The following is a 14,427-nucleotide window of genomic DNA, read 5'->3' as shown; positions in this document are numbered from 1 at the left end:
GACCGAGGTCACCTCTGCATCCTAGCAAAGCAATTTTAGTTTGGAGGGTTGGGTTAAAGGATATGATCGGGAGACACTTTTGACTAGTGTGTTTTTTTTAAACCTCCTACTGTCCTATTCTTAAAGCCAAAATTGTTATTCGTTACAATCTAAGTGAATTGAAAGATATTGAAAAAAGGAAGAGTAAATCAACCTTACTGTCCTAATATATAATAACAAACTTGTATCTCTTTATCAAGTATATACTCTTCAATTAATTTGCTAATCAACTTTGAAAAAAAGATTGACTTTCAACATGAAATAAACAGATTTTGTGGTTGATCAACAAAGCTCAAGATAATTAATAAATGATAATAAAGAGAAATAAAATAATTTCAATTCTTCAATGCTTCATCAATGTATGTCCCAGGTTTAGTAGAGAGTTGGTTGTAAATAGAAGTTTACGCTTTGTTTTTGTTACTTTAAATAACTTTTTTGCAGTGTAACGATATGACAACAAAAGCTATATTAAAATGTAAACATATACATACATAAACAATCAAGAAAAAAAAATTCTTTTCACTACTATTTTGTGTGGTGAAAACATACAATTCAATATGAATATACGAAAAAAAAAATTTGAAAAAGGGAGAAAAAATTATCCACTAAAAGGTAAAGATGTCCATAAAAAATACTAAAATTGAAGTACTTTGAACGTTGCATTAGTCATAAGCACAATATTTTCCTATTAGAGATATTGATTAATTATCATTCAACAAACATTATTCAAATTGAAATATGTAAAACTTTTCAATCAGCAGAACCACACAGATTATCTCTACCAATTAGAAATGAATAATGAATATATGATCAGAAATACCAAAAAAGAATTGTTATTGTTTCACTGAAATAAATAAGTATTGTAAATTTTACAGATTTTTTTTCTAAATTTGTTGATGCGTTTAGAATCTCTGCTAGCAGTAGTAAAGACCGGTATAAAAAAGTTTAGAGACAACTTTTTTTTTTAATTATTTCTTCTGGCACAATTTATTTTATTAGAAAAAAAAATCCCTTATTAACAGCAGCAAATTGGTAATAATAAATTATCAAAATATTTACAACGTACTTTCTTTTCATATACATAGGAATCGTGAACAAGCTTGTAACCGTACCGAAAAAAAAACTTAGTTTATCAAAAAAATAGTTTTGCCTAACTTCATGAGTTTTCTGCAAAAAAAATCCTGAATGCATGCTGCTTTTATATTAACCTTATGCACAAGTTTTAAGGTAACATGCCGTTGAAATATTTCCGTAGGAATTTCCACCGAAAATATTTAACCTTTACTGTGAAATCACCGTCAAAATTATGAAAACTTCGATTCAATTAAGAACTATGTAGAAAAAAACGCTTGTTAAATCAACAACTTAAAAACTATCTAGAAGAAACAAGTAAACACTTAGCTGAATCTGGATCCTTTCTGTGTCTCGATGTCGAATGATCCAATATCGGTCCGGAGGGTCCAGCACCAGCCCAGATTCGTCACTTGGAAAACATTGTTCTCCTCCGGAGTAATTTTACTTTATATATTTCCATTTACTTAAGATTAGTAAAAGGCACTTCACTTTCACGAATAATTTCATTTTTTTTGCGAAAATAAAGAAACTTCCAAATGCACAAACAAATTTATTCAAGAAAACCCCAGTTTGCAAAGATCAGTAATTTCTTTCGTTAAAGTTGCCATTTTTTATTACATGATGATTTAAGGGATGTAATAACCTGTAAATGGTCGCTCACATCAGTAAAAATAGAGTCATTTTTCAGTCGGCCTAGATCAATCTGCTTCGAAATGACGTGTTCTAAAATATTTTTAGTTTTTGGTCTAGTAGGTAAGAAGTTAGTGAAAGAGTAACCAAAGAATTCCATCATCGACTTATATTTCGTAACCGTATTTAAATTGATTAAATTTATGGGGACATCAAAATCATCTACAATAAGACTTGAATGGTAATCGGCAACAGATGCTAACAAGGTTTCAATTTGATCACAAAATGAGTTAAACGGAAACTCGGGTGGTCTATAGATACCATGAACACTAACAACTTGACCACTCAAAGATATTTGAACGCTTATCCTATGAAAAACTTCAAAAACCTTATTTTCAGCAATTTTGAATTTAAAATTACATTTTAATATACATAGATAGACCTCCTTTAAAAAAGTGATGACCATGTCATGCTGGTTTGTGAAAATAAATTTTATGGGTCCGCCGGAATCAGATGGAGTATATTGTCGAATTTTAAATCTTCAGAAGGATATTTGGGTAGCTTTTCAGACTTCTTTATTTATTGCGAACAGTTTGAAGGAACTGAGTTGCGTCAAACTTGTCCCAAACCAGTGGTAACGGACCCCTTGGTAGTGCTGCAATTATTTTTGATAAGCTAAGAATGAACAACATTTGAATGTGCGATCGAGACTTACCGTACTGACACAAATCAGAAGACTTACGTATATGTAAACTTTTAGAAGCGTTGTGTTGGTTATGAAAAGGACTAACTTGTCCATTATTTTTTTCAAATTTTTAAGTTAACGTGTGTTAGAGATATATACGATGCAAAAAGAAATTGTAAAAATAATGTTGCACAATCGCCTCGGAAATTCTATATTGTAGAATTGTTATCTTATTTTAATCGCCGCCGGGATATATTCTTATTTAATTTTTGGCATTTCGGCGAGTTGTGAAAATTCAAGGTAGAATATTTAGAAAGAACATGAAGGTATTATAGGTGGAAAGATCAAAGCTAGAGCGCTTTGGGTAGAAGAAATTGAATAGGAGGAGCGGGCTATATGCGCCTATTAAGCAGAACACTGATTTAATCAAATATCACATCGAATATGTGTACAAAAACTAAATACACGTGTGCAGGCATCTGTTTTCTATACATTGGAGTAATTTTTATGTTAAAATTTTCTTCTGTTTCCAAGAAAATGATTTTATTATAAGTGTTGTCTAAAATGCCGAACCTCAAACCGTGCGGGCTAAATGCGCCTATTTATGTTTTGAACAAAATTTCTGTTTTTGGGCAATATTTCGGTATAATTTCATTGAAACTGCTAGAAAGTAATAACTTCCGTAGGCCAAAGCTGAAGTTTTATAAAAATCTCAGGTATTAAAATTTTATGGCATAAAACAAAAGTTAGGGTTGCCATACTATGGAGGCAGTTCATCCATGAGAAAAACATTATCAAATCTGTTTTAATATCTTCAATTCTCTCTTAACATGTTAATTTGAGCTTAGATTTGAAGTTTCAATGATAAAAATCATTTGTTCGTACTATTTAACCTGTTATTTTAGGATGGAGGCTTTTTACAAACATGATGGGGGCATACAAAATCACTCTTTTATTCCACAATATAATCATTATTAAACCTCCACAAAAGCTGAAATATGTTTAATTTCTTAAGTTCATTTGAGTAAAAAACAAAAACCATCCTTGTTTTTGCTTTAAGCTTCTTTAAGTATAATTTTTAAAAGTCGAAATATTACATCAAAATGTATCAAAACCTTGTATGATTTTTTAAATTTTTTCGAGTTTGTAAATTCATAAAATTCTCTCTTGCCTTATGTTCTAAGCATATCACCCTCAAAATGGATTGGTCAGATGAGCTGTCTAATCAGCCATTTCATCAAACAGCCGTAGGGTCATTTAACCCGATAGGCCCATTTAGGAAACCTTTCCCCTAGTTGGTGAAAATGTGAGCAGGGCTTTTGTTGTGTGAACAGCTTTTGAACTACTTGCGTGATTCTTTGCCGCGCGCCGTTTCAATGTTGATAGGAAGCGATGAAGAAACCCATCGCATTCCTACCCACATTGAAACCACATCCTGGCAATGCTATTCAAACCGTATGGAGCACATCTCTCAGATTTCCCCTCAGATTTCCCCTTTTTTGGCAGATTTAAGCTTTTTTCTTCAGATTTGAGCTTTCATCTCCTATGCTCTCAAGGCAAAAAAAGCTTAAATCTGAGGAAAAAAAAGCTTAAAAACGAGATTCACCAACACTTAGTTAAAAGATGTTGGTCACACGATACATAGACAAATCCTGTATCGTTGCAGGGACCTGATTGAAACACGGACGGGTCGAACACATGTGAGATTGTGTCCGACCGGGCAAAAAATCACCCAAGCAGCGCTCACATGTGCTGTTCTATTGCTAAGCCAATTCTATCGATGCGTGCTACTTTTTTAGGTACATCGGATGGTTGCTACTTTTGTTTTTCGCATATTATCGTAGCACGCATCGATAGAATTGGCTTAGCAATAGAACAGCACATGTGAGCGCTGCTTGGGTGATTTTTTGCCCGGTCGGACACAATCTCACATGTGTTCGACCCGTCCGTGTTTCAATGTGGGTAGGAATGCGATGGGTTTCTTCATCGCTTCCTATCAACATTGAAACGGCGCGCGGCAAAGAATCACGCAAGTAGTTCAAAAGCTGTTCACACAACAAAAGCCCTGCTCACATTTTCACCAACTATTCAATTTCTTCTACCCAAAGCGCTCTAGCTTTGATCTTTCCACCTATAATACCTTCATGTTCTTTCTAAATATTCTACCTTGAATTTTCACAACTCGCCGAAATGCCAAAAATTAAATAAGGATATTGTAGAATTGAAAACTCAGGAATTTTGGATTTTTCTGATTTTTTTGCCCAAATGGTTAAGAAGTACAACAAACCACTCTAGGATTCTCATGAAGTTCAACCCAAGCATCATAGTGGAACCCTTGATCTCAAAGTCCATGGTCATAGAGATAACTTAATGCAGGCCCCTTAAATATGCAGTAAATCCGTTTCCGGCTGGTAAAAGGTGTTGCCTAGCAAGTAGGCACCAAGTCGTAAATTGAGGCTTGCCAAAATATAGAATTGCGGACTAATTGTAAGCAGTTCCATAGCTCGCAATCTGTCCAACCGGTTTTTACGCAATCCAAAAGATGTGTTCTGATGGACCGGGAAAATTATGTTAAAAAAGATTTTAAGAGGTCAAATTCTTCGGGATGACTACTCATGAAAAGGTTCCCACAAGGTTCATATTAGTTTTGTGTAAAATCTCGTAATTTTTGCAAATGTTTGCTTATGTGGTAAAAATAATAGATCAAAACATGACTGAAAAATGTGTGCAAAGATAAAGAAAGAGATTTTTTGATAAAGTAGTAGTATTTCTTGTAATCAACGACAATAATTATTTTTTATATTTTTACATTAAATATCACATTAACAATTCTATTTGATCTATAAATAGGTTTTCGGTCAATTGAATAGTTTTTAAAATACACACGTTTGTAACTGTCCGGTTTCTAAATGATCATAGCCTTACAAGAAAATACAACTAGATTTTTTCAGCACTTTACGCAATTCTATATTTTGGCAAGCCTCAATTTACGACTCATGTGGGAAATATCCACTTTTTGCAACTTGTTAACTATTTCCCATAAAAGTTCTTATACAAAATTTCAAATCGTTGCGCTAAATCGCTTCCAAAATATACAGAGATTTTTTTGGCTGTCAAACAACTAAAAACAAGTTTAAAGAAGTGTATAATAAAACTTATATACAAATGACATATCAAAGACTAAAAAAGGAAATGAATAATAAAATATAATTTGTACTGCGGAACTGGTGAAATTTGAATTGCTTTCGAATGATTGCATCAAACAGATTAATTATGTGGCAAATGACTCTTTAAAAGATTAGTGACCCGGATTCTGATCCGGAACATGAAACTAATCCTTTGTTGAGCTCCTGAATCTGGTCCCGAGTGCTGAATCGCTGATCGATATTATGATTATGAACTAGAATTGAGGATCCCGTTCCTGGATTTCGATCTTGATTTAGAATTTGAACCTTGATCCTGGGTTCACATCCGGATTCTAGTGTCGGACCCTTATCTTGGAACCTAATCTCGGATCCTGATTCTAATTCTGATGATCTATCGTTTTCCTTCTGTTGAGCCATTCCAAAGTTTTCTACTGTTTCATATTCGTCATAAGATTGCATTGTTGTAAATAAAAGCATTTTCACAATCTTCCAATCTTGGGTTTTATGCATACCTAGTTGTCTCATGTTAAAAACATTTGGATTCCATGATATTCCGTAATCTAAATCAGAATTCGATTTTTTTAGTGATTCAAACCCATAGGGGAGAGGCGGGCTATATGCGCATATTAAGGAAAGCACTCATTTTCTCCCATATTCCAATAGATAGGATTCTGAAAACTATATACACATGAGCGGACATCTGTTTTATATACGTTAGAGCAATTTTTGTGTTAAAATCTCTTTCCGTTTTTGTGAAAATAATTTTATAATAAAAGAAGTCAAAATAGCCGATTTCCGAAACTGGCGGGCTAAATGCGCATATTTATGTTTTTAGCTATATTTCTTTAACACTTGCAATATTTTGATATTATTTAACTGAAAATGGTAGAAACGGCTGTTAAGCATACGTCAAGACTGAAATTTCGGTGAAATTTTTTACATCACTAGTTCTTTTGCATGAAACATAGTTAAGTATGCCATATGGCCATATTTCATGGTAATATTTTGTTCATATCGTATTTTTATCGGATCAGTATGAAGTTCTTCTTTTTCTGCTGTAAGGTCGTGCTTTGGGCGTAGATTTACTGTTTAAATGATAAAAAGTAAAAAATTTATAAAACTAATCTATTTTTCTTGATATAGGCATTTAACCTGCCTTGATATGGGCATTCAGAACCTGTCTCTTATTCCAATATCTTATCATTTACAACTTTTCCAATAGCTTAAATTTGTTGAAATTTCGATTTCCAGATAAATAAGTAAGAAAAACTATCAAAATTTTTGTTCCCAGAATCTGTACGCACGATAATTAAAGTTCAATATATTCTAACAAAACTAACAAAAATCTTGTTTGAATTTTTAAATTTTTTCGACTTTATATAACAATTTTATTTTTTCATGCCATGTTTTAAAAGCGTATTACCCTCAAACTGCACTGATTATATATGATGAATCTCCAGCCATATCGTCAATCGGCTGTATGCGCATATTACCCAACATGCGCATTTAGGAACACTTCCCCCTACTAAGTTAATGTTTGAATACAATAGAGCGAGACTTATTTGATTGCTTGGTAACAGGTTAATAATATATTAGGATGTCTTTAAATTAGGTACGTCTTTTATAGTAAGTTAAAAGTTTCGTGATGTGAAATTCATACGAGAATTTCAATTTGTATCCCTATAGTACTGCTGTAAGCCGTAATTCAACGTTAGAAAAAACCCTAGGTTTAGCACAAAAATTTGTTTAAATAATCAAACCTTATCGCCAGACTGCACAGCAACAGTTTCGTCCGCGAATAGGGGCACATAGCACTTTTTACGATGCATAATGCTCATAGACTCTCAGCTTACGTCAGCAGCAGCAGCGACGCGAGCTAAGCTAAAATCATATGTGTGAATCGTAAAACATAAATACTAGTTTACAGGTTTTCTACTCAACCTGCTCGTTTCCATATTTACCTACCAGCATTTTTACGACGATCCGCGCCGTTCGGCTGGCCGTCGTCGTCGCTTGCTCACTCTGTGTAATGCACAACATTATGATACCAATCACGCCCGGTAACGAATAAAATCCGTTTCCGCAATGCATAAACAACGAAATATTCCAGATTATATGGGATCGACCACGTCCGCTGGTTGGATCGCTGGATGTTTGGACTCGAGGCAGCTGATGGTGCCGATGCATTCCAACGAACGGTTTACGAAACGCTCGAATCTGGGGTCTGGGTCCGGGTATTGCATTGAAACAAATATGTAGCACAGCATACCTACCTACTTTATAGAGATAGGCATCTTCCTGCTCGACGCGGAAAACCGCTTTCCTCGACGAACGGCGGTGACGCGTCGTGGATATAAAACCCCTTTTCCGCGATGATGGTCGTCCTAGGAAAAATTTTCTTCGCCTGGTAACAAACTCACCACGTGGCCATTAAACCGGGTGCCGAGTTTCTAGTAGATACTAACTAGTGTGTGCAATTCCGCGCTCAGCCGGATTTTATGCGATTTATGCGCTGCAGCTAGGAAACTTTACCATATGGCAGGAACGCTCGCGGCTTTATGGCTGGAATATTTGTACCGTTAAAACCGGCTTAGACGTTAAAACGTCTTCTGGAGACGAAGTTTCTTCGAGAGGGTTAAAAGATCCTCAGTTTAAATTTTTTTTAAAAAAACTGAGGAATTTTATTAAATAAAAAAAAAATGGAAAATCAAACCAATAGCACTTACAAAGAAAATTATTTTAAAAAATTCCGAAATCAGTCGTTTGACATTCAAACATTTAACGATAAAATTCTTCAGTTGTTGTTGAAAATTTGATCCGTGGAGCTTGGATAGTAAAAGCTTGGAACGTCTTCAAACCTCACAGGTTAACCACATTTTTGAGATTATAGTAGCAGTAGTAGTAGTAGTTCAAATAACGGCAAACCCAACCGCAGAGCATCATAAAAGTCGAGGGTGTTAAAAGCTTTCCGCCCGCGCTATAAAATAAACTTTTTCTTATTTCCACACTTGGGTGTGTGCTCGTGTAAGTGCAAAACTGTTGGATAGTTGCTTGGTTGGATGCTGTTTATCTTCTTGGAGTAAACTTCACTTGCCGGGAGCCGGAAAGAATTCTTTCCTCAGCTAAGGGTTATCTTCGAGCGACGAAAGATACAAACAACCAGTTGGATGCGAAAATACTTCCGAGAATTTTCGCTGATGCTCAAATTAATGAAAAATTTAACGATTTGATGTTATTCATTTATCAATTCCTTAACTACAATTTTGATATTTTCCAATTTTTCAATTTCTCAACTTTCCAATTTTCCCATTCTCCAATTTACAAACTTACCAATTTTTCAACTTACATTTTAAAATTTTCTGTTTTCAAATTAACCAATTTTCCAATTTTCCAATTTTCCAATTTTCCAATTTTCCAATTTTAAAATTTTAAAATGTTCCTAATTTCCAAATTTCCAAATTTCCAAATTTCCAAATTTTCAAATTACCAAATTTCCAATTTTCCAATTTTCCAATTTTCCAACTTTCAATCTTCCAATTTTCCAATTTTTCAATTTGAGAATTTTCGAATTTTCGAATTTTCGAATTTTCGAATTTTCGAATTTTCGAATTTTCCAATTTCCAAATTTTCCAATTTTCCAATTTTCCAATTTTCCAATTTCCCAATTTTCCAATTTTCCAATTTTCCAATTTTCCAATTTTCCAATTTTCCAATTTTCCAATTTTCCAATTTTCCAATTTTCCAATTTTCCAATTTTCCTATTTTACAAACGTCCAATTTTCCAATTTTCAAACTTTCCAATTTTTCAATTTTTCATTTACCAATACTGTTGTAATTTTACATATTTTCAATTTTTCAATTTTTCAATTTTTCAATTTTTCAATTTTTCAATTTTTCAATTTTTTAATTTTTCAATTTTTCAATTTTTCAATTTTTCAATTTTTCAATTTTTCAATTTTTCAATTTTTCAATTTTTCAATTTTTCAATTTTTCAATTTTTCAATTTTTCAATTTTTCAATTTTTCAATTTTTCAATTTTTCAATTTTTCAATTTTTCAATTTTTCAATTTTTCAATTCTTCAATTTTTCAATTTTTCAATTTTTTAAATTTTTAAATTTTTAAATTTTTCAATTTTTCAATTTTTCAATTTTTCAATTTTTCAATTTTTCAATTTTTCAATTTTTCAATTTTTCAATTTTTCAATTTTTCAATTTTTCAATTTTTCAATTTTTCAATTTTTCAATTTTTCAATTTTTCAATTTTTCAATTTTTCAATTTTTCAACTTTTCAATTTTTCAATTTTTCAATTTTTTAATTTTTCAATTTTTCAATTTTTCAATTTTTCAATTTTTCAATTTTTCAATTTTTCAATTTTTCAATTTTTCAGTTTTTCAATTTTTCAATTTTTCAATTTTTCAATTTTTCAATTTTTCAATTTTTCAATTTTTCAATTTTTCAATTTTTCAATTTTTCAATTTTTCAATTTTTCAATTTTTCAATTTTTCAATTTTTCAATTTTTCAATTTTTCAATTTTTCAATTTTTCAATTTTTCAATTTCTCAATTTTTCAATTTTTCAATTTTTCAATTTTTCAATTCTTCAATTTTTCAATTTTTCAATTTTTCATTTTTTCAGTTGTTCAATTTTTCAATTTTTTAATTTTTAAATTTTTCAATTTTTAAATTTTCTAATTTTTTAGTTTTTTAATTTTTTAACTTTCCAGTTTTCTAATTTTTAATTTTTTTTTATCAATTTCTTAGTTTCTTTCTCAATTTTTCAATTTCTCAATTTCACAGTTTCTCACATTCTCAATTTCCAAATTTCTTAATTTCTCAATTTTTCAATTTCTCAATTTTTCAATTTCTTTATTTCTCAATTTCTCATTTTCTCAATTTCACAATTTTTCAATTTCCAAATTTTTTAATTTCTTAATTGCTCAATTTCTCAATTTCTCAATTTCTTAATTTCTCAATTTTCCAATGTGTCAATTTCGCAATTTTTCAATTTTCCAGTTTATTCCTGAATTTCTGATTTTCTCAATTTAAAATTTATCATATTCTTTTTTTTTTTATTTGAAAGTTGAATTTCTCAATTTGTTATTTTACATTTTTTCAGTTTCTCCATTTCGTAATTTTACTTTGTTTTCTTTTTTTCATTTTTTTTTCATTGTTTTTTTCTTTTTCTTGATATTTTAATCATTAAATTATTCATCTCGTGATGCTTACCCTGCCGATTTTCCCATTTTTAACTATCTTTATTTTTTAACTCTTACATTTGATGTAGATTTTGATGTCACTTCAAATAAAGACATTTTTATCTTTTTAACCACTGGCACACAAACCTAAATCTTAACATCTACGCACGCGCTCAAGTCGAAAATTTACAAGACAGAAGTCGTTAGACATAACTGTTTCTAAATTGGGTCACATTATGAGAGATTTGGCAGTTTTGTTTCATGAGGTCACGGAAACAATGTCTTGATCGTCGTTTTTGTGGATAACACTTTTCCTTTAATTTAATAAAGATTATCTAGTCAATTTGGAAAGGAAATAATAAAAATACGAAAATGTAAAACTGGGAGTTCAACAAAAAATGATCCCAGTCAACAATGTTTTGAACTTTTCGTTTCTGTAAGGTGAAAGAATGCCCTCTGGAAATAACTATTTTTAATATTAAAATTTGCTTTTCTGTTCTTGTTCCAGATACGCCAAGCAGATTTCGTGGAATGGTTTTAGTTGTTCCAGACAAACTGGCAGCTGCCGGGAAGTTTGACGCGTAAAATTACAAACCGGGTAAGTCCTAGAACTATGTAGATGCAGGCCAAGCTCTGAGAGAAGGCGCTTTGTCAAACTTTTATCCTAGCAATAACAACACTTAACTGATCCGACACTGTCTGTGTTCATCAGCTTTCGGGAAATCGCTCCCTGGAAAGATATTTTCTTTGCCAGGACTAGTAAGTAGTGCTGCAGTTGTTATGGGATTGTGTGGTGCTTCATCGGACGAGTGCTTATTATTTTGAAAGTGAGGCCATGTTACTGTCTGACACGTTGCATCATTTACTTCGGTTGTGTCTGTCTAGCATCTCGTCATACTGAAAATTGGGAAATCGCGCAAAGATTAACGCGAGAAAAACTGATCGGTTCAAGTTAAAAACTATGCAAATTAAGACTAAGGAATGTAAAATAATTTGGATTACAATGTATCATGATCCTCTTATAAAGAAGTTATTTTCGCTCTTCAATGCATTTTAGTCGTATTTAGATGCCCAACCTCCTTATTCAGATTTTTTCTAAATAAGTGGAAAACGGATAGTGATTATTAATTGTTTTGACAATTTTGATCATTCATGTTTTGAGGAAAGGCTTTTTTGTGACATAAATTTTAACCTTGACACTTTTATGATAGCCTTAGAAACTGTCTTAGACATTTTTTAAAGTATGATATTATCGTATTGCGGACTATCTACGGCGTCTCAGTCTTTGATGTTGTCAAACAGAGCCTCTTAGAAGAGTCAACGTCTTCTGTGACTAGTTGAAACTGCCGCTTTTGGATGAACTTCTAGAAATAGATCACGATAATTAAAATATACTGATCAGAATTATATTTAATCAAATGGTAAAGCAATTTATTAAAGATGACTCTCATCATTCGCTTTGGAGAAATTTTTCCTTAACACGTTCATCGCCACGCTGATTTTGGTAGTTTCACTAGCCGTGTAGCTAAACTGAGCGTCACCCGAATATGGGTCCCATGGCGAAGAACGTGTCAAACCATTATGAGGAGCTTCTGCGGTTTTTCAAGTCCATCACGCTCCTCTACAGGGTCAGGCAATTGAAGTGCTACATTGAAATAAACATATAAATTGATCAAAACAACAATTTTTTATTTCAAATTCATTCAATTTTCTCTTGAAAACAAATTACTAGAGATGTACCGAATATTCGGTTGGCCGAATATTCGGCGCCGAATACCGCCAAAAAACCGTTAAGCCGAATATTCGGCCCACCGAATAGTTGAGCTAAGTATTCGGTCGAATAGGCCGAATAGGCCGAATATTTATTTTTTAAATCTATACAATAACATAATTGTCAAATTTTTCAAATCAATTTGGATACTTTATAGAATAGCCAAAAGTAATGTTGAAAAAGCTACACAATCATCAGAAACTTATGGTTTCAGTTAAGCATCTTAAGTGTATCCGTACATCTTTCAAAGTAGATCGTACAGGAGAATACTGATAAATAATGCTTAATACTTTGATTATAGTTTATTCCAGATTTTTATGAAATACCCAGGCTTGCTCATAAATCCAATAAAGAATTCAAGATAAGTCAAATCGGGCCAGGATGCTCCGATATTGTTCAAAACTTCCCGGATTTTGCCCGGCTTTATTCAAATGATATGCTCAATCAAATACAGTATTCTGATTTTTCTTTGAAAATTTCAAGATTTTATGTTAAAAAACGATTTTTAAACAATTCCAAAATGAACATCGATTTTTGTTTAATCCAAACGATACGATTTTAATACTGCTCCTGCTATTCAATGAAAATATTAAATTTTAAGTTATTTTCTTTCATTTTCCTATTGTATGTTTTTGGCCTTAATTTTGTCACATTTGCCGTTTTTCAATTTTTGTTTTCCTAAAATTGTCCTGATTTGCCCAAGGTTAAAGCACAGACTGCTAAAAATCATCGTATTTTTTAACAACTATTCGACTTTCATCTAATTCTATATCAAATAAGCAATTTCATATTGTTTAGCACCAGTTTCGACGTGTTTTTGCCAGATTTCAGAGGAAACCATCTCTTTGATCATCTGATGTTATTTCATTTATTGGTGATTTTTTTTAATCAGAGGGACCCCTACTTGAAAAAGATTTTGTAATACATCATCTGGTTGAAATTAATCGACTCTAAAACATGAAAAGCATTAAGATGGAAGAAATAGAAGGAAAATTAAATAATCGCTTTTGTATTTTCATTAAAAACCCAACAGTATATTCGACCGAATATTCGGCCGAATATTCGTTTGGCCGAATAGTTGAAAAGGTCAATATTTGGTATTCAGCCGTTCGCCGAATACCACTATTCGGTACATCACTACAAATTACTTTTCAAAAATCACTGGTAAAGTTCGACTTGTTCCACCTTGAGTTTAACCACTCGCCGCAGACAGTCGAGGAACGCATCGTATGAGGTCCGCAGGTGTTTTTGTGGTATTTTATCCCAGGCTGCCACGAAATGTCGCTTCAGGACCTCCACACCTTCATGTTTCTGAAGGCAGACTTTGGCCTCCAACATACTCCAAACAGCGGAGTCCATAGGGTTCAGATCTGGCGAACTCGTCGGCCACTCGGAACTTGAAATGAACCCTGGAAAATATTGCGCAATCCAAAGTTGGGTTTTCTTTGTGAGCCAGCGCCGAGTCCTGTTGGAAAACCCAATCTCTGAAACCAAAATGTCGACGTGCTCACAGTTTGACGACATTCAGTAGAACTAGTTCCCGATATGAATTTTGGTTCATCTTCAGTCCTTCAGGGCAAAAACCAGCGAAGTACGGCCATCACGGGTGATTCCGGCCCAAACCATCACCGATGCTGGTTTGTGTCGTCGGGTGGCCGTCAGCAAGTCGGCATAGCTTCGTGATCTGTCATCATTAATTGAGATGTCAGTTGTAGACGAAGTCAAGACATAATTCCAGTTTGGGATGGTGTTTCTTATGAATCCCACCACCTTACTGGCCTTCATCTTCCAAATATCATCGGGCGTTAGGATTCGCTTACCAAGAACTTTTAGTCGATGTGTCATAAGATATCCACAGTCACACATTAAGTGCTCTGCAGTTTCTAC

At 32.8% G+C, this 14,427-nt stretch overlaps 1 protein-coding gene across 3 annotated transcripts in view; it reads left to right on the top strand.

Annotated features, from left to right (window-relative positions):
• The window catches only part of LOC129745053 (somatostatin receptor type 2-like), a 326,740-nt gene that overhangs the window by 87,867 nt on the left and 224,446 nt on the right, over positions 1 to 14,427 (top strand). For all 3 annotated transcript variants that reach the window (XM_055737876.1, XM_055737874.1, XM_055737875.1), the window contains one exon: positions 11,278 to 11,367. The gene's annotated coding sequence lies outside the window, so the exon portion shown is untranslated. The remainder of the gene's footprint in view (positions 1 to 11,277; positions 11,368 to 14,427) is intronic.

Source organism: Uranotaenia lowii, chromosome 2 (assembly GCF_029784155.1).
Source record: "Uranotaenia lowii strain MFRU-FL chromosome 2, ASM2978415v1, whole genome shotgun sequence".
Taxonomy (NCBI): Eukaryota; Metazoa; Arthropoda; class Insecta; order Diptera; family Culicidae; genus Uranotaenia; species Uranotaenia lowii.
Note: the sequence above shows the minus strand (reverse complement) of the source record. Positions and strands in the feature narration are given on the sequence as shown.